We start from the raw sequence: 23,946 nt of genomic DNA, 5'->3' as shown, positions 1-23,946 counted from the left end.
CTAGAAAAAGCTTAATGAAATAGTTAGCCAGAATTTACAACACCGGCTAAACTAGTGATTTGTTAGGTATACCTTCGATTGCAGACAGTATTCTAAAAGAAAAATATAGGCGGCGTGTCAAGCGATGACTATAAATGATCAAAGGAAAGGTTAAGATCAGTATATTGTCGGCATTTTCCAGCCTTGAAACATTAATTCTAGAACTCATCGAATTATTCTTCAATAACATCAGTATACAGATTGTCAGTACGGAGTTCGAGGTGGTCGGTCCACAGAACTTACCCTTCTTCTTCAGAAAGAACATATACTTGAACATTTTGAAAAGTAGAAGTATAGGCTTGATTTTTTAAATCGATTTTCAGAAAGAATTTGAACAAATAAATCACGTAGCACTGTTTAAGAAGGTGGAGCTGTTCGGTGCCCGTAATGAAGCTCTCAAATTGATTAAGTCGTATTTTCTTTTTGTCAACAGTATGCTCAAATAGGAAATGAAAAATCAAATACACGACCCTTGTCTAGCAGTGTACCACAAGGCAGCATCCTAGACCCACTACTATTCAATACATATATAAATGATATCATTACAATAGATCCCCATGCGTATTTTGGTATTTACGCAGACGACACGAGTATATTTCTTTGCCGAAAAATAGGAAATGAAGTGGCATACAAAGAACATGAAGTTCTGACAAATTTTGTGATATGGTCAGATACAAATTGTCTTCCAGTTAACGTATCTCTATCAAAAGCAGTGATCTTTCACCATAAGAACAAATTCTCCAGCCTACCTTTAAATATTACCTTTCAATCGCAGGATATGGAAATAGTAAAATAAATTAAATCCCTCGGGATCATATTTTCGAAAATTATGCAGTTGGACGAACAAGTAAGTAATATTGCTCTTAAAGTCTCCAAGCTAATTGGTTTAATCTCCCGCCACAGATCCAATCTACTGAAGGCTAAACAAATCTTATACAACGTTCTTTTACGTTCTTATTTGAACTACTGCACGTTAATACGGACACCCATTACGCGCACAAATATAAGAAAACTCGCTGTCCTTGAAAATAAATTACTTCGGTTTGTATACAACCTCCTGTTACCGACATACTATACAACATTTATTTACACAGTTAGAAATCGTTAACGTGTTCGAACTATACTCCTACAGGTTATTATACATTGCTTCAAATTTGAAAATAAAAGCCTCCTCCAATTTCTAAGTGCGTTAGCTGCTTTACGTTAGTTCAAAATCACCATATCCACATCGTCATAGACAACATTAGACTATGCCCCCACCGAGGACCAACTACCCTGACCCTGGCCCAGGACATTCTCGACCTTTAATAGTGCGTTAAATGAAGTTGTTTCCTCCTCCTCCTCCTCCTCCTATTGTCAACGGATGCTAAGTTGTCAGTTACCAACCATCCTATACGAGCTTGCAGATATCGGGAAGAATATTACTGATCTCAACAACTCACAAATTCGACATTACTTCATTGCGAATAACGATCCTCACTGATAAATTATCCCCCTTATTGATTTTGCTAATAATGTACCACACCAGTTATGCTGCTGCGCAGCATCATATCATGTACCTTGTCTACGTTTCACCTGATGTTTTGTTTCCTTATTTCACTGTGTAATTGTGTATTACATGTGTGACCCATTGACCCTTGCCGCTGCCAGCTGTAAAGGGGGTGAGAGCATCGTTAAGCGCTCGTCGCTTCTTTTTTCTCAGCCCCTTCATTATTCACTATCCATGGGAATAAAGACTTTTATTATTATTATTATTATTATTATTATTATTATTATTATTATTATTATTATTATTATTATTATTATTATTATTATTATTATTATTATTATTATTATTATTATTATTATTATTATTATTATTATTATTGTTATTATTATTATTATTAGTGATGCTGACAAAAAAATCAATCGTTTCACAGAAATTGCATTTTCTTAATGGCATGAGCCATTAAAATACCGCTACATACTCCGACTCGTAGCAAGTTTCCTTTCTGGTTTTCCGAGGAACTAATTGAACAGCGCTAGAAAAGCGCACGGCTTGATATGTTTCGCCATTACGACGAGTTTCGCCACTGGCTCTCCCTTAGCAAACGCCTGCATAAGCGGGATCGTGACTGCTATCTTGAGTCTTTGCAGAAGGATGCCTCGAATCGTCCTATTGAGTTACGGCGATGCGATACGTTCGCCAGCGTTCTAACAGATCTGATTCGCATGTTAACTTGGTTCACTCTCATGGGTGTGAAGTTCTGGATGTTGCCGACAGTTTTGCCCAGCCCTTTTCCTCTGTGTACAAAACTCCACATTGTGATTACGTTTGCCTTCCATCTGGTGCGCCTAATTCCGTTCTCTTTGATGAGAATTCGATTAGTGTGAGCCCTATAAGCGTCTGAAACGATCTTTGCCCCTTGAATCGATGGCATTCCAGCCGCTATAATAAAAGCATTCAGTAGTACCTTCGTACCTGTTTTAACCACCATATTTAATAACTGTTCAAAAAAAAAAAAAAAGCCTCTCCTCGCCTGTGAAAAACGGCACGTGTTTTCCCGGTCTTCCAACCAGGAAAAAAAAATTCTGATGTTTCCGATTATCGTCCCAGTCCTCTTCTGTGCTGAACTTCTAAGCTTTTATTGCGAAAGCAATACTACTCGCACTTTCAAGCCTTCGCATGACCCGGCCGCAGTTACGTCTTACCCTCGTGACGCTGTGACGTCACACCCCACGTGACACACGGGCTGGCAGGAGCTGCCAACTTGGGTCTCTCGTTTCACATGGGACGGTTATGTAAGAATCAGCTTGCCAGGACCTTGGCATTTCGTTGCCACTAAGGCACAATCCTACGGCTTGATTAAAGCGGGGCTTTATGTGTGGGCTGGAGAAGAAGAAGAAGAAGAAGAAGAAGAAGAAGAAGAAGAAGAAGAAGAAGAAGAAGAAGAAGAAGAAGAAGAGGAAGAAGAAGAAGAAGAAGAAGAAGAAGAAGAAGAAGAAGAAGAAGAAGAAGAAGAAGAGGAGGAAGAAGAAGAATGCTCGGTTACCCGCAGCTATTGCTTTCGCTCAATATTCGGTTCAGCAGCGTTGAACTCTTCTAATTTTTTTATTTAGCTTTGCACAACGTACTTTCCTATCTCAAACCTGTCATCATACCCAATCAGCATGGCTTCATATCGGGTCGTTCCAATACAACTAACCTAGTCACGTTTATGACGTATACCACTGCTGCAGTCCTTCAGAGAGGACAGGTCGACGCTGTGTATACTGTGATTTGAGCAAAGCTTTCGACGTTGTCACTCATTAATTACTTCTCGAAAAGCTTCTGCTTTTTGGAATCGAAGTTTCGTTCATAACCTTACTGAGTACCTACCTCCTTGATCGCTCCTGCTTTGTCAGCATCAATGGACATACCTCCTTCGTTTACCCTGCAACTAGTGGCATTTCTCAAGGCTCAGTGTTGGACCTGCTTATTTTCTCTCTTTTTATTAATGACATTTTGTCCTTCGTCAAGAACTCCTCTTTCCTCCTTTAAGAGGATGATATAAAATATTCAAGGTAAAACATTCTTTTCAATATTGCTTGTTGTTGTAATCGGACATATCTGCTTTATCTAATTGGTGCGCGAAGAATGGGCTTACTCTCAATTCTTCCAAAACTAAGGTTGTCTCATTTACTCGTCAAGCACATAACCTTCTTTAACCTTATTCTGTGAATTCTTAGGTGTTCTCAGGGTTGGTGAAATTATTGACTTCGGTGTGTTTTCGGCAGTACCCCCCAGCTTCTCCTCTCATACCAAACGCATTGATTTGCGAGCTATGCGGACACTCGGATTCATCTGCAGTCTTTCGCAAGAGTTCAGTACTCCACTTCCTTTATTAAAGCTTTACTTGTCCGTATGCTCGCCGCTCTTGGAATATGCGTCTGTTGTTTGGTACGCACTTGCAAATCGAACTGTGACAAAATCGACAGAGTACAGCAAAACATTTACGCATATTTCAACATCATTTTTCCTACAGAACAGCTAGCTCTCGCTCAGAATGGAGTACGTCACCGCATCTTCCTTCTCTTAACTGCTGTCGGGTCAGGGCAGATATCATTTTCGTATACAAGCTCTTCCATGGCCACATTATGTGCTCTAATATCCTGGAGTGCATCCTTCTGCGAATTCCGCGGAAGAGCATATGGGAATTCAGACCATTTCAGGTTTCTCCGTTTCTGCATTCTCACTCCCCTCTGGACAGAACGCAGATGCTGTTCAATTCTTCTTGCCCGCATGTTGATGCCTTGGGAAACTCGATTCCTTAGTTTTTATCGGAAGTTCGTAGCGTCCTATTCTGAACGGTCCTTTTTATCACATATTCTTTCCTCTTTCAAGTAATTTTTATTTACTTCATTTATGATTTTTTCGTGCTTATATTTGTTTATGTTCTCAGAATTGTTTGTAATCTGTTTTATTGATATTTTCACTTTAGCACTGTGTGTTCGCATCTGATCATTTTTATCGCTTTCAATGATTGTATCGTATTTGACCGTACACTATTCTTTCTTCTTTTGGACGCTTTATTGTGTTTTGTTTTTCAAGACATCTTCCTGCATTTTTTTTTTCATTCTCCACGCGACTCATCTAAATTCCATTCAATGTGTTATTTGTCCCTTCTTTTGCCTTCTATTTGTGTGTGCAAATCTTGTGTGTGCATTTCTTAGTCTAATTTGTGCTGCAGCACCAAGACTATATGGTTGTTCCTGCGCGCATTCATATAAAGATTGATTGGTTGATTGATTGATTGATTGATTGATTGATTATAAGATGCTCAGACGAACTGTGGTCATACGATATTTACAAAAGGTGTCGCATAACCTTAAAAGGATCGCCCATACGGATAGCGTGAATGACTTAAGAAGTTGTGTCATGTGACAAACCAGAAGAAAAAGCCGAGTCCGGGAGTCAAAATAAAGCATCAGAAACCATTTGTCGCATGCGACCAGTGTGCTGTGTATGAGCAAAAGTTGCCCCTTGGAAACGCGTAATCGGCCAGAACGGCCGATGTCGCTGTATCAACACAATCACAATGTATGCTACACCACATAAGGCTTTCTTATGAAGTATTGCTGTGAATGCAAGCACGAACCAGCCTGCAAATCTGACTTTCCCGGTTGGGAAATCCTGACCAAACATCAATGCGAATTAACGAGAGAGATTATCTAGGCGAAGGCTCATGCAGCGACTGCATGCGTAAGTTTCAAGTGGCGTTCCGTCGTGTGTGCTCCTTCCATATATCCTACCAGGGGCTGCCGTGTCGTATGCCTTTAATGGAACTATACCCTCATAAGAACCCGGCTGAGAATTTTTAAGGTAATCCAATAAATTCTTGCCATTTATGATGTCACATTTAAAACAAAAATCAAAACAAGACATAATAACCTGGTCGATACTTAAACGACTATACCTCGTATGCCTTTTGAAAAGCGCTTAAGGCATTGATGAAAACACTAACGATGAGTAAAGCTCATGTCTGCATCCCCACAGCAGTGAAAACCAGGACAGTGGAGAAGACATCCCGCTAAGGGGCACAGGGTCCCATGGTGATAGCCATTGCAGGATGCGCTTTGCGGCATAGATGAGCACTGGATCGAATATAGCGCTGCAACGGCACTGCATTTCAGTGACAAATCCCTATGGCAATCAGAGTGATGTCACTCGTCGTTGTTCGTCGGCATCTGAAAATGTGCGGCGCACCCACGCCCAACTCAAACGCCTTCAGTCCCAGTGCGGTGCAGTCGAAGTCTAACAGAATCACCTAGGCTTCCCGGTATCAAAACATCCTTCTAAGACACTTTGCTGCCGATGACATCCTGAAGTATATCATTGTTGATGTAAACGTCCCTGCCAAATTCTCCAGGTCTTGAGAATTGTTCTGATTATTTTTTTCTGTGCGTCCTTTTTTTTTTTTTTTTTTTCTGCCTTCAAGGCATTGAACCGTGAGCTATTTAGTTTACAAGCTGGTCGTATAGAACGGTTAACTGCATTTGTCGAGTTTTAAGATACGAGCACGACACGCCACAGAGATAATGGTACACAAGGGAGCACCCGCGCTTGAAGCTCATTGCACGTCAAATCAGCGCAAGACACGCTTCCGCGCTTCCCGTCAAGCGAGCGGCTCCGCAGAAAAGCCATCACATCAGAGACGCGCGTGCTCGCTGCCTGGCCATCGACGGTGAGCGAGCGCTATCGAGTCCTGTCAGAGCCGATCGCACTTGCTCAGTCACGCGCCGCAGAGCTCGCACCGTCCCCCTTTTCGACCCCTTTCGGTCAAATAACGGTCTCTCTCTCTCTCTCTGTGTCCCATTGCTCCAACCCTCCAACCCTCCAGCCCTCACTAGCCACCTCTGACAAAGGGCGGAGATGGACCATGTTTCAGCCACCACACCCGCCCGAGCTACTTATAGCGGTGGTGGGTGGTTAGAAGTACCACCGCCTGACCTTTTATGTATGCTTTGGCTGAACTTCACGAATGGGAATATACTGCGGTCACCTATACGCCATGTGCATAGTATATGCATCAGGAGCAGCAATGAAATCGATCCGACATTCGTAACCCTATAGGAAGGAGCAAATTAGGGCCGTTCTTTGAGAGGCGTGGCGCCTTTCTTTCGACTAATACGTTCGAACGTCGCAGCGTTTTGCACCGACATCCAGACAGACACCACCTATCGAGGGTCTATCTCGTCGCCGATGAGTAGATGGAAATTTCGATACTCCGATTATAGTCTATACATCGATCAGCACATACGGAAAACTCAGTGACGCCGGCTTGCGAAACTGCTCGGTTCACTGAAGCTGTGGTTAGGTGGCGTAACAATTGGCCGGCACTCGGCTCTCGGCTGCCCTTTTCATCGTGATCACTTGCTTCAGTGGCAAACGTTACTATACATATCTGGCGGTTATGCAAATATTATAACGGGGCATAAATTTGCAGTTACGTGCCTTGCCGTATCTGATAGCAACAAGTACTAGGCAAAAAAGTATATATATTGCTCTGCACGAGCAGAAGAGAGCGAAACACGAACACCGGCGAAAGAGTGGGGTGCAGTAGGGAACAGAGCGCTGCAGGCTCAAAACATCCCCATGCGGAATGGGCGATTAACTTATCTGGAAACATGTTTAGTGAGCATGAACTACCTTGTTCATTGCTTTATCTGGCCATCACTTCGCTGGGGAATCTTGCTGGTCTTGCCTGTAGGCAAGTTTAATCAGCGCGAATCTACTGAATCGATTCGTTCGCATATTTATTTCCCTATGCCCACATCGATCAGAAAGAAACCTAGGCCGGGTTCCTTGTGGTCTCACAGCTGGGAGGACAACTTGAAAATGCTACCTTAAATTCTTTTTCTGACGATTGTTGCCATGTCCTCAAATACAGATATTTATTTATCTATATTTACACACTTTTAAGGCTCTTAGGCACAACAGAAAGGAGTGGTGAAGCTACATTATTTTCAGAACGAAAAAAAAAATAATGAAGGAACTATGAGGCACTTTGAACAGTGTGCTTGAAATTGGCACTGTCACAAATGGTGACTGAGGAGGCGGAAGGCGGTTCCATTCCTAAGAAGGAAGAATGGTATAAATTATAGGCAAGATGGCACTTCAACTTTGTGTTGATGATCGATGCGAGATTAGATGTAACTAGGTCTAGTGAAAAGATTTTCTTTCAGGAAAGGATTGAGGTAGTATATGCTATGAAAAATACGAAGGCGAGAGTACTTGCGACGTAGTGAAAGGTCAGGCAGACCTAACTGTTTTTACCCTATTTAGCTATCAGGTTAGGAAATCACGTGTGCCTTTCTAAAATATTTAAGAAATAACAGACAAAAAACAAAAACAAAGGACTGAGTATACCTGGAATTTAGCGCACCCACTTCTATCTGTGCTGAACCTATACACGTCTCATTCATGCGTTCTACTGCACCTATACGATAATAAGTCTACTGCCAATGCGGCAGTATTTGTATTCGGCGCCCATGAGCTGTCCGTGCTGCTTGGCGGGGTCATAAACGAGGCGGTGCGTGGTTTCAATAAGTGCTGCGAGGGCTGCTCACACGTGAATGAATCACTGTAGGAGTAAGCAAACTCTGCCGCGTCAACGGACTTGGCAAGCGCTTGCCACTCTGCGTCGACTAAAGCCGTCAGGAGGTACATGGCAGTCTCTTGGCTCATCTTTGCGGCGATGCGTGGAGGCCAAGAATATTGAAGGTCATTTATTAAGAACACAGGGAAGCGCTAATATGGCGTTAGTCATTGCCTCCTTTCGGAAGAAGTAAATTAAAACGAAGGACTCTGGAGAAAGGCTCCGTCCTGAATGACGGCTTCGTCTTGCTTGTAAGTCACATTAGAGACATTTAACATAGCTTGTGCGGACTAGCGTAGACCTGCAGCGATTTGCCCTACGGCTTCTTCGCGCGCGCAGTTGCACTGATGGCACAACGTGCGGCCACTGTTCGTACGCAGCGGGCGTACGGTAACCCCCCCCCCCCCCCCCCCCCCCCCCATACGGGAACACTAGTATGTTTCCGGCATACTAAATATCTCTTTTATGGGTTTCAAAGACTTCTCTCGTTTAATTTTGTTTTCAGTGCCATTGCCAAAACCTTCAGCTCGATGTTCTTGGTCTGGGATTGCGTGGTCATGAAGGATTCAAGCAAACGAGAAAATCGGACGGTTACCAAAAAAGAAGAATGAAAGAACGATTTCAAATGTACATAGTAGTTCAGAGTTGCAGCTGTACTCTAATCTGGACTTCTATGAAGTACACAAGCGGGGTCATCACAAGCGGGGGACAAACACCCGCTGGTGTACATATTTGTGTGACGCAATGACTATTGTATTGCGAAACTTCCAACCGCGTTCCATGTTTCGGGAGCATCTGGGCCGAAGCGAGCCACAGAGCTACGCGCTACGGAAGGCATGCAGTGCCGCTTGTTGCACAGCAGTCTCCGGCACAGCACTGCACCGAACGCACAGCCCCCTGCAGTTGAGCCGTCCTTCCCTTCACGGGACGCCGGAACTCACGTGCGCCGCTCTGGGGCACATCGATGTCAGTGCCGAGCCGGCATCAACAGCGGGAATAAATCCCGGCCACACACCAGAGTGGAAAAGAAGGGGGCTACCTGGCAGGGCGCCCACATTTCCTCACGGGCCGGGCTCGTTAACGGCCTCATTGTTTGAAGCCCGCCGTTACGGTTCTCACGACTGCGGAAGGCACTCTACCCCTCCCTTTTTATAGCCAATGCTTTCTAATGGAGCCAATGCCATTGTTCGTAAAGGAGGGGGGGGGGGGGGGGGGTAGCCCCGCAGGAACGGTAGCGCAGGATAAGAGGGGGGGGGGGGGGGTCGCTGCTACCGTTCCACGCGCACGGAATCATCGTTCGCGGGGGCGCGGAAGACCGTGCGCGCGCCCTGTCGTATCGCCAAAAGAGGCAGCCCACCACCGCGTGGGAGCAATCGAGGCGTCGCCGGCCCCGAGCGGCGCATCTCAGGGGGAGATCGCGGCGTGAGGCCGCGCGTGCGGGACGCAATGCAGATAGGGGGCCGTCCATCTCGTCAGCGGTGGTCCCGGGGCGCGCTCTAACTAGGTAGTCTGACTAACAACGAGCCGCGACAAGGCCCTGCATTCGATTGCTTGCCGTCGAAGGGGAAGTGGGGGGCAACGGTTTACGGTGTACGGAAACTGCAGGAAGCGTGAAGTGGTAACTTGTGTTGCTGCAAGAACCAAAGATGGAAGTGGTAAGCGGAAACGCGCGTTTTAAATGCACACGACACACCTCTTAAAGTGCCATGAGCACTGAATAAAGGAGAGGAAAGGAAGGGTACCCATAAAATCGCGATGAAAAAAGTACCTTTGGACAGCTGTTTTCAGCTTTCACTCCTAACCCGCTCTGGTGTATAAATTTCCAAATAAAATTTTCCAATAAAGCAGTTTGTAATGTGTATAGAAACTACGTTTGCAACTTCTATTTTACATATGCATGTTATACGCTTTCCACCTGCTGCTTAGCTTTGTATACCGTTGTGTGCTCGTATAAGGTCGCTATGTGTAGCACCAGGCGCATTGCGGAATTTTCGTGTAGAAGACACACATATAAACATGATGGAAGATATAAGGCAGCTACGGCTGCTGCACAGCTGCCACAGCCCTGAATAAAGACAGTAATCAAATCCCAACAAGGAAGAATGGAAGGCACGGAGCCACAATTTCCACATTATTATTCAACCCATGCTTGTAGGAGGTATTCAGAGACCTGGATTGCAACTGTTGACGAAAAAGATTCGCCTAGAATACCTTTTCAGTTTTCTATTCTCAAATAACATCCAACTGGTTGGTAACTGAGGGGACGACTTGCGAAGAATGATCGACTACCTCGGCAGACAAAGAGCGATGGGTCTAAAATTAATGGGCAGAAAGCTAATGCTCAAAAGCCCCGAAGGGAAGAACAGTTATGTATATCATGAATGACAGCTTAGCAGTATTTCTCGAAAGAAATGTGAATATGTACAAGTGTAAAGTGTAAGGCGAGCACCTGCATGATACAGTTGATATAAGAGTTGTGTGCTACTAGGTTTCTACTTAAACGGAAACAAACGAAGCGAGCTATGGGGACGCAGCCTTAATGTAACCCCAAGAGAAAGGAAACAGGCCGCGTGGTTCAAGGAACAGACCTGAATTAATGACATTCTAGTCGAAATGAAGAAAAAGAAACAGGTATTGGCAGGACATGTAATGCGAATGGCGGATAACCGATGGTTGCTAAGAGCAACAAATTAAGCTCCAAGAGCAGACACGCGTAGCAGGAGGCGAGAGAAAGTTAAGTGGGCGGATGAGGTTAGGAAGTTTACAGGGATCAGCTGGATGATGCAGACACAAAGCAGTTAATTTAAGGGATACGCGAGAGGCCCTTATCATGCGTAGTCATACTGCTGCTAATGATGATACTGGAGCTTACCTTATTTCATTAAGAGCTAGCATTAATCTTATGTTTCTTTCAACAGTTCTTCTATGACCTGGCGGTACATTCAAACGTAATGAAATTAGATGGTTTTATTGGAGTGAAACAGATTAGAGGCGAACCGTGCTCATTTGTGTGGAAACAACGCGTGGGGTCTGCGATGAAGCGAACGAAGATGCACGCTTAGTTACTGCAGCTTAAGCAAACACTCATGAGCACTGGTTGATGGCGAGAGCCGAGAATATGTTATGTACAGGCGCGGATTAGCTTTAATTCAACGAGGCGTAACTGCTGTTGAGCCACCACCATAGCGTAAACACACAGCTACGAAGGAGAGACACACTTAGTCGTAGGATATGCCACCAGCTATACCTCACACGACCCGCTTGGAGCACGATTCTTGGCATACGCCTATCCGCCACCAAACCAATCGACGAGGACACAACGCAATTTGCTGCGCAAGCGCTTGAAGAGACGCATATTTATGCGCTCGTTATGAAACACTTCCGCCACTGACAACACATGCAGTAGTTACGCTACTATACATGTATCGTTGATTGTTGTTTTTGCTCTGCTACGGACATCGGCGACTAACGGACGGGCTTCTCGCCTCGGCGTTCGCTAATGGCACCGCACGGCCTCTGCTTTGGACGTCGCGGACCGAGGGGCCGCAGGTGCCCATTCCGCGCAGGCATCGACGAGGAAAGGAACAGTCGGCCTCGGCACAGGAAGTGCCATCGCCGCCCGGTGTGCGCGTCCATTATTCAGCGCGCCGTGTCAATAATTGAGGCGGTGCGATTCTGGTGCGTTGCCTTTGCAAGGGCAGCGCGGGCCTCCCTATTCAATTAGTCGCGCGAGACAACCGACGCCACTCGGAGCGATTACACCGGGCTGGGTTAAACGGCGCGCAGGCCGCATAATTAAGCACCGGCGCGGCTTAGCGCGCTGTCCGCGCGGACAGAAATAGGCAGCGCTGCGCCTTTGCTCTGCAGGTGGGGAATTTATAGCCGCAATGTACGCGCACAGTCGGCGTCAAGCTTGTGTACGGCACTCGGGAGGCGCACTGTGGTCCACACAACGCGGCACCTAGCTGCAGCTGCTCAGATCTATGGTGGCAACCGCGGAGCAAGGAAGCTCCGCTAAGAAGCCTGTATGGTTACAAGCAGATGGTTACAAGCAGGTTACCTGCTGCACCTGCTACAAAGTTTTTTATTGGTATTGCTCGCTGAACACTACTAAGTGCAAGTTGGCGCCGGCTTAGTGCCGAGCTCCAGTGGACCTTGCAATGATGCCAGTGCCGAAGGTTTCCTTCAAGCATGCCTGCTTTGGTCCGGGAGCTCTTGATGTTTAGGGGTGTACTTGGCGCACCAATGAACTGAAGAGCGATCTCAGGAGAAAACGAGTGCAAGAGTCAGTATGCGAAGTAGAAGTAGAAGCAAGGATGAATAGAATGCTCCCAGGCTCTTTTTACCATTCGGCATGGAAACCAGGATGATTTTTCAACACTGATTCCACAAGGCGAAAGCTAGGTCCATCATTATAATCCGGCGGCTGGAATCCAGTCTATGCAACGAAAGCATCTCGACTTATCGTTTATAAATAAATAAATAAATAAATAAATAAATAAATAAATAAATAAATAAATAAATAAATAAATAAATAAATAAATAAATAAATAAATAAATAAATAAATAAATAAATAAATAAATAAATAAATAAATAAATAAATAAATAAATAAATAAATAAAAGTCACGTGTCCAGCCTTGATAGACAAGGTCATGCTCCCACTTTTTTGGGACCAGCTCTGAGCAGTCTGAAGTTGATTTCTTGGCACAAAGGACACCACAATTACTGTGGTGTGCTAGCTTTATTGCTGCGTAAATCGCGGAAGTGCGTCAAGACCAATAGACGCGCTTTGCTTCCCAAATGTGTTCACTTATGCAAAACAACGTCCGAGTTCCCAACGTGTACGGTTGGAAGCCCGATTTCGGAGATTATACCGCCTTTATCTTATTCAGTCGTTATTCGCCCGGCCTCGCACGTACAACATCCACCTTTTTCCAATAATGATTCAAATCAGCAGCTATGGCTTATTGATGCTTTATTCTAAGTTAACAGCACAGAGCGTAGGCGGCCGGGAACACGATAAGGGAGGGCGACACAACGGGCGTTCGCTGTGTCGTCTACTCGCGTCTCCTCGCGTTTCCGTCTAGGTTTTGCCCTGTTAACTTAGGGTCAATAATGATGTCACTATTGATCGGCAATCGTTTTCTCAGGGAGGAAACTCCTATTTCCAAAGTCGCAACGTTGCTTTTGGAGCAACTTGACGATTTCTACAAGCGATATGCCTTTGCAGTTGTAAAAATGGACGGAAGAAATTGGCTTGGTTTGTATTATTTAACGTACCAAAGCGAATCAGGCTATGAGAGACACCGTAGTGGAGGGTTCCGAAAATTTCGACCACCTGCGACTTTTAGGTGCTCAGAAATCGTACAGCACAGAGACACCACTCCGTTTCGCCGGCGGTTGGGTTCGAACCGGGGTACTCCGGTACAGTAGCTAGGCGTCTTGACCACTGCGCCATCGCGCCGGGACGGACTGGAGAAATGTGTGTCCCCAGATAGCATCCGTGAGGTACCTAAGAGCGGTACCAATAGCTGTGCCAAGTTTTGATCCTCTCAGTGCAGAGGAAGTGTGCGAGGGGAAATCTTTAGGATCTTACTGTGTGTGCCGCAAAATGCGTCGTGTTGCACGCACAGTGCGCGTCGTTTATCCTGTTTACAGAAGCAAAGCGGAGAGTGCTGGAAGAATTAAATTTCGCGCAACTTACGTGACAATAGCTCGCCGACACAAGCTCGGGCTTGACGTCAAGACTTTAGAAACGAAAGATGAAAAGGCCTTGTAAGAAAAGTAATAATTTTGCCAATAAAAAAAAAAAAATGTTGTTTGCTTGCCACGTCGCGGGTCAGCACAGCGTCCATTACCAAGAATTAGCAGAAATAAAAGAAAAGCAAAAGAAAGTCATTGGGGGAAGGAGTGGAGAGGGTATGGTTTTGAGCTAAAACCGAAAATAACATGCTGCTAGAATGTTAAGGAACACTGATATGCTAATTAATAGGGTTAGGGAAACGAAGGCATGTTCACGTACAGAGCACAGAAAATAACGAAAGGGAGAAAATGCAAAGAAAAGTATGAACTGTGGCCATGAAATCAGCATGTTGACATTTATTAAAATGTTTCGAAAAGTTTTTGACGAAGCTTCGCGTACAAAAACACGAAAATATCAATGCATGGCGCTGCTTCGAAAGTAGGGAAAATTCAGCGTCAAAGGATTTTGCCTAGCTTCCATTTTTATCAGTTATAACCCACCGTACTCTGCCATCAATGTGAGGAGGGCGCGCCGCTCTGAAGTAGTATATGACGTAACTAACCGCCCACAAAAGCAAACGCGAACTCTATGATTCTGGTCCCTTCGAACTCACACGGGGCTCTTAGAGTCTCCACTTTGACGATGAGATGATCGAAGTTAACTACAATAAAAAGTAGGAATTTTCCTGCCAGAAAGCTTTATGTCCTAAAACCAGCATTCGGCAGAAGTTCCAAAGGGGCACGCAACGTTTCTCTCGCAGTTTATCTCCCGAAAGCAGCACTGGACGGTCCCCTGTAGGTCCGCCGAAAGCCACCGGAGCGGTGACGCAACAACGGCCTGTCCCGTCCTGGTCCACTGACCGCGACCTATACGGCTCGCGAAACAGGCGCTAATGACTGTCGGTGAGCGTCTGTAGGTCCGTCCTGCGCTCGCACAGCGTACAACCGTACAACTCCGCAGGCGCCGCAGTTCTGCAGAGTGATTCCATTCCTCCCGCCTCCTCCGGTGCTGTCGCGAATGCATGCGCGCGTGTTTCGGATCGTTCACCAGCGTTGTCCACTCTTTTTTGTCCTTTCCAACGAAATAGGAACGCCCGTGCGCGAAGCGATGCGGAGAATGAAGGAGACAGAGGCATGGAGGGGGGTGCGAGCCGCTTCGCGCTTTCGCCCGGCAGCGAGAAGTCATGCGAGCTTTCCCAACGTTCGCGTGAACAGGGCTAACGGCGCCGACTGGTCATGGTGGAATGCACTGCAGGCGCGGTGTTTCTGCGCACTTTTAGTGAAAAAAGAAGGAAGCAGGCCACGCTGGGGGCTCGGCGGTCGTCCCTCCTCCGCGGCATGCCGGAACGATTGAACTTCGACGCGGAGACGGCGGATGGAAGATGTAGCAACCATTCGTGTGGTATACATTGAACCGAGTGCTGAGCGAGCATTCCCACGACTACGCGTAAGGGCAATAGGGGACAAGGCTGTGATCAGCGCCGCTTCGTGAGGGACTGGGCGCGGTTCGATATTTTGTTTTCTTAACCGTTTCACGTATAGCTCGCACAACGTAAGAACCGATGCTATTGAATTGCATTCAGCATCTTTTCATCGTAGAGTATCTTATTTATTATCTGCTTTTGCGCAAAAAAAAAAAAAATGTGATGACGAGAGGTTGCATTCCACTGGAGAGATATTTTCAGGGGTAAATGGGAAGCTTTTGCATTTCGTCTATACGCTATACGGGATAGCCTGAAGATATACAGGAGCTCACTTCCTGAGACAAGTCGGCAGGAAATTTCCTAATCTGCTTCCAGGTTTACAAGGCATTGAAATCGTGCCTCGTTTTTATGCACACTTTGGTTCTCTGTCAAAATTGTTCGCAAAGCGAGTCGTCCGCAATGACAAACCGGTAAAAAAAAATATTAAGAAAAACTAAGATAATGGTCGGCTCTTGGGCATAGTGTGGCCAGTGAAGTTGAACTCAGACGCATTTATGGCAGCTGCAAACACATTATACCGTTCGCCATTATGCTTCGAAATAGCAGCTTAATGCGCCTACTTGTCTACGATGCCCTCGCTGACCGGTTAACATTCTTGCCTTTCCTCCTCCTCATCTTCCTCCTCCTCCTCCTCATCTTCCTCCTCCTCCTCCTTCTCGATGACGTCTCGTGGATAAGTGACAAATTCTACGAACTGTTCACATCCCACGAACCGCTGGTGTATATAACAAGCTTCAGTCGGCCGAAAGCTGCTGAATGTGGCTTTCTATACGCGGTGCAAGCAGCAGAGATTTCTTTTCCCAACCATTCATGCGAAAGAGAAAATAGAGAGGTGCATCAGCTTCACAGAGTAAGGCATGAAACAGCAACAGAAAAGTGCGGTTATAAACCATTTGCACGTATTAACGGCATTCCTCCAGCATGCGTTCTGCCCTCAAAATGCTTAAAATGAAGCATCTTCGCCATAAGAAATGTGCGAATATTTGAAAATGTCGAATAGCGTATCGAATATCCTTCTATTCCATTATTTGAACGAATCAAATAGTGTATCTTCGAAATTATTCGAAGTGAATAAAATATATTCTTCACTTTTCGAGTACTTTTTAGAATAATTGAGGCGAGGCTCGTATAAAGACCACCGCGCCCTTTTTTTGTTTTGTTCGACGACTATTCCGCAAATAGTACCCACTCATCCTGCTGCTCTAAGTGTACGGGCGATGAAGAGTTCGGCGCTCGGACGCAGTCTATTCATTTGATGGCGTTCATAACGCTCATACATGAATTATATGATTAGACGGCGCGGAAGGGTTCAGGCAAGTTGAGCAAACTCTGCATTTATGGCAATCTGGGGAGCCATGGCTTTTATAACTTGCGAACGTTAGAGAAATATTCGAGTCAGCTTTTAGCTACGCTGCCCGTATTTAGTTCGGTAGCGAAGCTAGGCTATTCGTATTCGATTCGGTCTGGACAATGTACTATTCGTGAGTCCCTATTAGCCATTGCTTAAAACTTCGTTTCTGAATGACTTAATTTTTTTCTTCGACCCTTCAGCATCAGTCGAATCAATGAGCTAACAAGGATGAAGAAGTGCTATCAGAATTTTCGCACAATGTCAGCAGTCTCCGTACAAATCGCCTTTAATTGTTTTGCTTCTAGCTATCACCATGAATTTGTTATGAATCAGTCACTCTTAATGAAACGCAGTGATAACGGACTATAAACTGTCTTCTGTATCATGGCTATCATATGAACGAGGAGTTGTGTTGTTTATTGTGTTAAAGTTATAGTAGTTGATGTTCTGCCACTACTATTACGAACCACGATAACAAGCACTTCTTTTATAAATAGTGACTACTTAACTATTCGCAGACTTTACCATCTTCCCAGCTCCGTGGTCTGAAGGTTTCGAGGATTAAAAAAAAACAAACTAATTCGGTAATTTTAATAGAGACTGCTCTGGCCATTCTAACAAGATCATGTAACACAGATTAATTTTAGAGTCGCATAATCTCAACATTCTTAGAATAGAACCCAATCGGTCAGGAGACCTGCTTTTCTAGTGCGCTATTTTACTGCACCTAACTATAATATATCCAGACTTGAGAGCTGCTCACATATTGTTGCTTCATGGTAAAATTAAGAAGCAAACAAGTCTTCAAATCGATTATTATAAACCGCTTAAGAGGCTGCAGACTAACAATCTCTGCATGTAATCACCTAGAAACTGCTGGTTTGTTCCTTCAATATCGCCAAAAAATGAGTATAGCGCAGGAACATGCCTGGCACCGCTTGTTGACTAACGCATTGACCAGAGTCCGCTATGTAGGCAACATATATCCCGATCGCCACAGCAATACGTGCCAGCCGCCTTGAAAATAACCCTGCAAGCCTAAACCACATTCGGTGGGCATGCCTGCAAGTATCGACTCCACACTGTAATATCCAAGTACTATATATGTAGCAATGGAAGGCACTGATGCGCAGCTATTGTTCAGTGTCAGTAGTGGCCAGGGCCGCCGAGGCTCAAGAGCTCTCGGCCACCTGATTCACCATCCTCCTTAGTTCGTATACTTAGTATCAATCAATCAATCAATCAATCAATCAATCAATCAATCAATCAATCAATCAATCAATCAATCAATCAATCAATCAATCAATCAATCAATCAATCAATCAATCAATCAATCAATCAATCAATCAATCAATCAATCAATCAATCAATCAATCAATCAATCAATCAATCAATCAATCAGAGCTCTTCTGATGCAGTATCAAAATGTCCACTAGTAACTGATTCGAACAGAGTTTGCCCATGGGTGGTCAGATAAATCTTATGAATATTGAACGAAAAATATAAATGGAACAAAAATTTACTCAACTTACCAATGACCTATTTAAACAATCGGCGCGAATACCGTGGCGCTGCTTCACACCGACGCTCCCTACGCTTTGGCTCCAGCGCAGCCCTCCTATCACAATCTTCTTCCGACACGGCAGTTCCGAAAATTGAAGGCCAGATGTCGTTGTGGCCGCGTTCGCTACCACCAGGACTCGTAGTTGGCTGCACTTTCGTCATGCTACGGCGTCGATCGGCTTTTTGGTGGGCGACGAACAAGAAAGTGCCTTGTCTGCTCTGACATCTAGCCGCGACGAGCATCCTCCGCATTACCTAATACTTGAATTCGGCGATGCATCCGCGGCGCCATCCACGCGAGTTGATTTTTTGTTTTATTTGTTTCCCTTGCTGGGGGCAGAGTGAATCTAGGGTAAGCTTATTTTTGCATAGCACTTCGGCTTCCTAGCTGCAGACTTTCGCCCAGGTAAAGCGAGATGGTCACAAAACTAGAAGCGAAAGCGACGTCGGTGGCGTTTAGGGAGGGTACTTACGACTACTTATGGGCTCTGAAAGTGAAAGTATTACTACTTTTCATTCCACCCACTAATCCATTGCATTCTACTCCTAATCAATCCTAATCCAGACTTATCAGTCACAGTCCACCCACGGTTTGCCGCAATCCAACTTATCTACCTTAGTCCATTCTAATACAACCTTACATAACACAATCCACTCTTAATATGTCACAATCTAGAATAGGCCTTATTCCATCGCAATCCTCCCTATCCCAATCAAATCCAACCTACTACAATCCAATAATTGCACCTAGAACTTAGTTCAGCTTATTCCATCATAATCCAAGTAAATCCACAGTAATCCGCTCATGATCCGCCACAGTCCACCAGAATACACTTTTAGTCCACCATAGTTCAACTTAATCACAATCCACACTTAACCCAAAGGATCCATCATGAATAAAACGAAGTCCACAGTAACCCAACTTATACCCAGTAATCCACCTTACTGCAATTTAGTTCCATGTAATCCACACCCCACTGCTGTTTAATCCACGTAATGCTCTCTTAATTCACCACAATCTACAGCACGTGACGCCACGAGGGCCAAGTCCTGCCCGCTTTGATCGGCGGCCTTGGATGGATTTCAGGCACGCGACGACTAGATGTGTACTCTGCGTAGAGTCTTACTCCTCAAAATTAAAACGCACCACAAATAATTAATATTTGCGCCTGTTTAGGCATTTGACAAATCAACAGGTTTAATAAGGTCGACAAAGGAATCAAGGGTATATCATACCAGTCTCGTTAAAATCTTCTTAGAAACACGCGAAAAAATGTAGAGAATTGCAACAGTTAATGCGGATACGATCTGGAGGCATGGATTACCCGATTTAACCAATCAGGAAACAACAGAAGGAAGAAGAATACATTACATATATTGGACCATAGCTTGCAGCGGAACTACACCGCGGAACTTCACTACTTGAGTGTATTCAGTCAGTCAGGATGGTTGTGAAAGATGATGGATGAAGTAACAATGGTAAAAGAATCAAGAACTATACAAGGCCAGTTAGGTTTGATGAAATTCCCGTTGAACTAATCAAGAATAACATTGGTCTATATTATGTGTCCACATCCTTCAACGCTATAATCGTTTTCTGGTTAGGAAACACATCATATGGAACAGAAAATATCCGAAGAAGCACTAATAAAGACGAGATTGCTGTTAACCTACAAATAATGACGATATCAGTGATCAGTATTACCAGTACAGGTTTTGAGGAGATGCTGTTATATCTATGTTATTATGTTATAAATTTATATTTATGTATGATATGTCGAGCTCTCACTAACATGGTTTCAGACTTCATAAATCTACTTCATTTGCGGTTCTGACCTTGACGCATGTAGTCACATAGTTCTTCATAAGAACAGAACCGCCATTGTTTAGTATTTAGGTATACTAAGATATTTGATTCCTCGAACCGTCTGATAGTACTGAGTAAGCTCAACACCGTTTCGAAGACAAAATATTCAGTTTAGTTGAAGTTAATTTAATAGCCACAAACAGCCAGCAGTATACTTGATATTACTTGTCTAGTTACTAACCTTGTCAGCTGGTGTCCCAAGGGAAATTTAAATTCTCGGGTCTATATCCGCAGTTTTTATGACTTTTCTTTCGTACTTTGTTATTCTAAACCATTCACGTATGTCAGCGACATTGCTCTAGTCTTCGTTGGGGAGAATGCGTATGAAATATAGGATAAAATACGGACTAACTGAACAATGTTTTCACGTGGTTCACGGTTAACCAACTCACCTTCAATCCCAGTAAAATCACGTGTACAGCAATGGCTTCAGTCGAGGAAATACAGGTGAATAGCCATGGATTAATTAGGTAACACTTCAGTCTTACGTGAACATCGTTATAAGCTGTTTCTCGTAAATATTTCCGCATCTTATTTCATTCAGATATGGAGTGAAACCCACCAATAAACAAATGAGCTCAAATCTTGCGTACTGTTACATTGTACTTAAGGCACCTGAATGTTTAAATAAGCAATAGGCGCGTTGTATCATATAAATTACAAGTTTGTGTGATCGAAGTGTTTATATTTGTTATGTAACCACAATAGTGATAAATGTTGCGCCGTATCTAACATTATCGATAACCCGACCTATACAATACATTCGCCTATTTTGTCTAGCTCCGCACTTTGCACAAAACAATATCAATGTTCTCACCGCAGACAATCGCTGATTGGAACGTTTACCAGATTACTGCATACGTACAATCTCATGATTTTATTTAAAAGCATGTCTAGCACTACATGCTGATTTTTAGTGACTGCCACTTGTTCCTGTTTCATCTTACTAGGATTTTGGCGCTGCAGTTTACTGCTGTGTTCAGACTTTGTACCCTTTCCTGTGCTTACGGCCTGCAGTATGTCATAAAGGAATGAATTATAAATCAGGAAAACCAAAATTAAATTTATTCCCACAGTTGCAGAAGCCAACGACCCATTTTCTTCTAGGCTGTTAAGCATTCCGTCCTGAAATACGAGCGCCGCAGCATATGCATATAATAATTTAAATGAAAAAAAAAAGAGAAGGTTTTCGGAATTGCGTGGGACATTGGTTTCGAATTCACTGACAGTACACACGAAGCACTCCTCAAATTTAAAGTCAGCAGTAAATATATACTATTTCGACAACAATCTTAAAAACATAGGTGGATATATCCCATTATTTCTTTCAGCGGGCAACGAACTAATGTATTTGTCAAGCGGTAACGTACCATAATAAATTAATGAGCCCAATTTACGTAGGCTGACAAGACAGCTCCCTGAACAACGTAGAGCTTCCTAGGGCACCACTTTTAATCGTGAGACAATGGGAGGATACAGTAAAATACTTTTATGAACATATATAGATGTATAGTAGAAGTTTGGGTCTAAAGTTCGACCTGCGCTTAAGAATAATTAAGGCTGTCACAGAACACAAACATGGCGCACACAGGCCTGCCGAGGGAAGATCTACAGAGATATTGACTGCCATGATGGAGTTATACTATATGGGAAAACAATTTACGTCCAAACACTGTTTGCCAGAATTTGTCCAAAATGTCTGGGCATGGTAATAATTTCTCCGTTTTCACTTAATTTGTCGCTGCAAAAAATCTGCAAAAGTTTTACTTTGATTTCATATTCATTTAACTGACTGTGCTCGATTTGACGTAAGGTATTTGCGATATATAATTTCTGTTTGGTGGTCTGATGCAGCGAGAGTCTCAAATATGTGTGACTCCAATAAGTGCCTCGTATATTGCGTTACAGAATATGAATAGATAAGCACAAAGATAAAACCGTCCCTCGCTGGTTAACATATGTGCCCTGGCCAGTCCCCTCTTCACAGCCAACCAAGTCATATCCAATCCGGCGAAGCTACTGTCCGATTGCTAATTGTTAGAATACATGAATGGTTTCTGTGATAAGCTCCGGTCTCGTGAAAGGCTTCGTCATTTTTTGATAAAAGATAGACAGAACCACGAGCAACCATTACCGGAGTATTGATGCCGAATTGTCAGTTGCTTTATAATCTCTGTGAGTTCCAGCCTGACATGCAGGAACAAATTATTTCGGTTTATTTCGGTCCCATAGTCCGGTGTATGTATATGCGTTGTCCGCTTCCTCGCCTCGCACTTTTTACGAGAAAACAGCCGCTCCATAGCAGCGTAAGGGAAGAAGGCCCATTGTCATTCCTTTGCATACTGCACAGCGGTGCACACCGCGAGTCACGAAGGACAAGGCACGCACAAACAGCGAGAGCGGTGGCCCAGTAACGCCGACCGACATCGGCAGTTAGCCGTGTCTCCCACCTCCCCAAAACTACCTGCTTTTTTCCAGTCCCCACACTCGTGGCAAGGCACGCCTCGGCTGTTGCTGCTGCTGCTGCCGCCGCCGCCGCCGCTTCTGCTCTACGCCACAGCGGAGTTTCGCCACTAAGCGCGCGTCAATGCTTCGTGCGCGCATGTTACGCACGTTACAATGGCCCAACTAACGATATACACGTGCCAATGCTGTGGAGCAGTAACACGGACAACAACGAAAGTGAGGCGCCCGGATTTCTGAGTGCCCCGGCGATGGTATAGGGCTTTATTTTTATTTATTTACTTCACATTTCTGTCACGCGCCATGCCGGAAATGTGGTCAACCCGCTAACTCGTAAACCTCATGCTATCTTGCTGTTGCTGCTGCATTGCCGCCAGTCCCATATATTGGCAAGAAATTCGCTCCAGTGTCTGCCATTGCAGTTAAGTGAAATTTCTATACCTCCCATGGACAACTGTGCATTATCTAGGAAATTGCATTTGATTTAAATTGGAGGTATCAGAGTGTCATCGCAGTTGCCTAGTGGCAACGGTAGTCGGCTTCCTATCCCTATTGTGGTAAACCTTGCAAAGCGTTCTGCAAAAAGGAAAAAAAAACAACGGGAAACTGATATTTTCAAGAGTATAGTACACGCAAGAGTAGGAAGGCTGGCAAACAAGGCAATTTTCATGTTAATCGGTTTCAGTTTTCTTTTTCTTTTCGATTTTCTTCACTCTGGAACAAATTAACGGTCGGATCACTAGCTCAAGAAAAACGCGCCAGATCACTACTATTATAAATTTCATGTAGCAGCGACGAGGAAAAGAATATCGAAAAAAAAAATTATATTCAAATGGAACACGCAACTGAAAAACAAAATACTCTCCCAAGACTTTCCATGTTCAATCTTGCAGTCTCGGCGACGTACGCATAAACTTTATTTCTTAGACACAGAGGAATTCGGGACGCTTTTTCATCGCCTTTGAGCTGCCCGCATAATTTCCGGGGAACGGAGAGAGGACGCTGCTTTCTTGTAACGACAGTGCTGAGTCCTTTTTTTTTTTGTTTGCTTTTTGGTCGCAAAGTATACGTTGCGGCAGCCTTTCATTAACGGTTACTCTCAGAGTTAGTCTTAGAGACACCGCCTCTACGGCGAGGGAACAAAGCCCGGTCAGGACGGCGCGGACATTGTTCCACAAACTGCCCGACCGCAAATATTTTTATTCTAATCGTCACAGTGACACGACAATGGAAGCCGGTTCTCCATCTCTGCAAGTTTGGTTCCATTGAAGCCATCTTTATAGGTAATAACAGCTATGCATGCATATATAGCGAAAAA

This window comes from Amblyomma maculatum, chromosome 2 (assembly GCF_055883805.1).
Source record: "Amblyomma maculatum isolate TAMU_Amacu chromosome 2, ASM5588380v1, whole genome shotgun sequence".
NCBI lineage: Eukaryota > Metazoa > Arthropoda > Arachnida > Ixodida > Ixodidae > Amblyomma > Amblyomma maculatum.
This window is presented reverse-complemented; position numbering follows the sequence as displayed.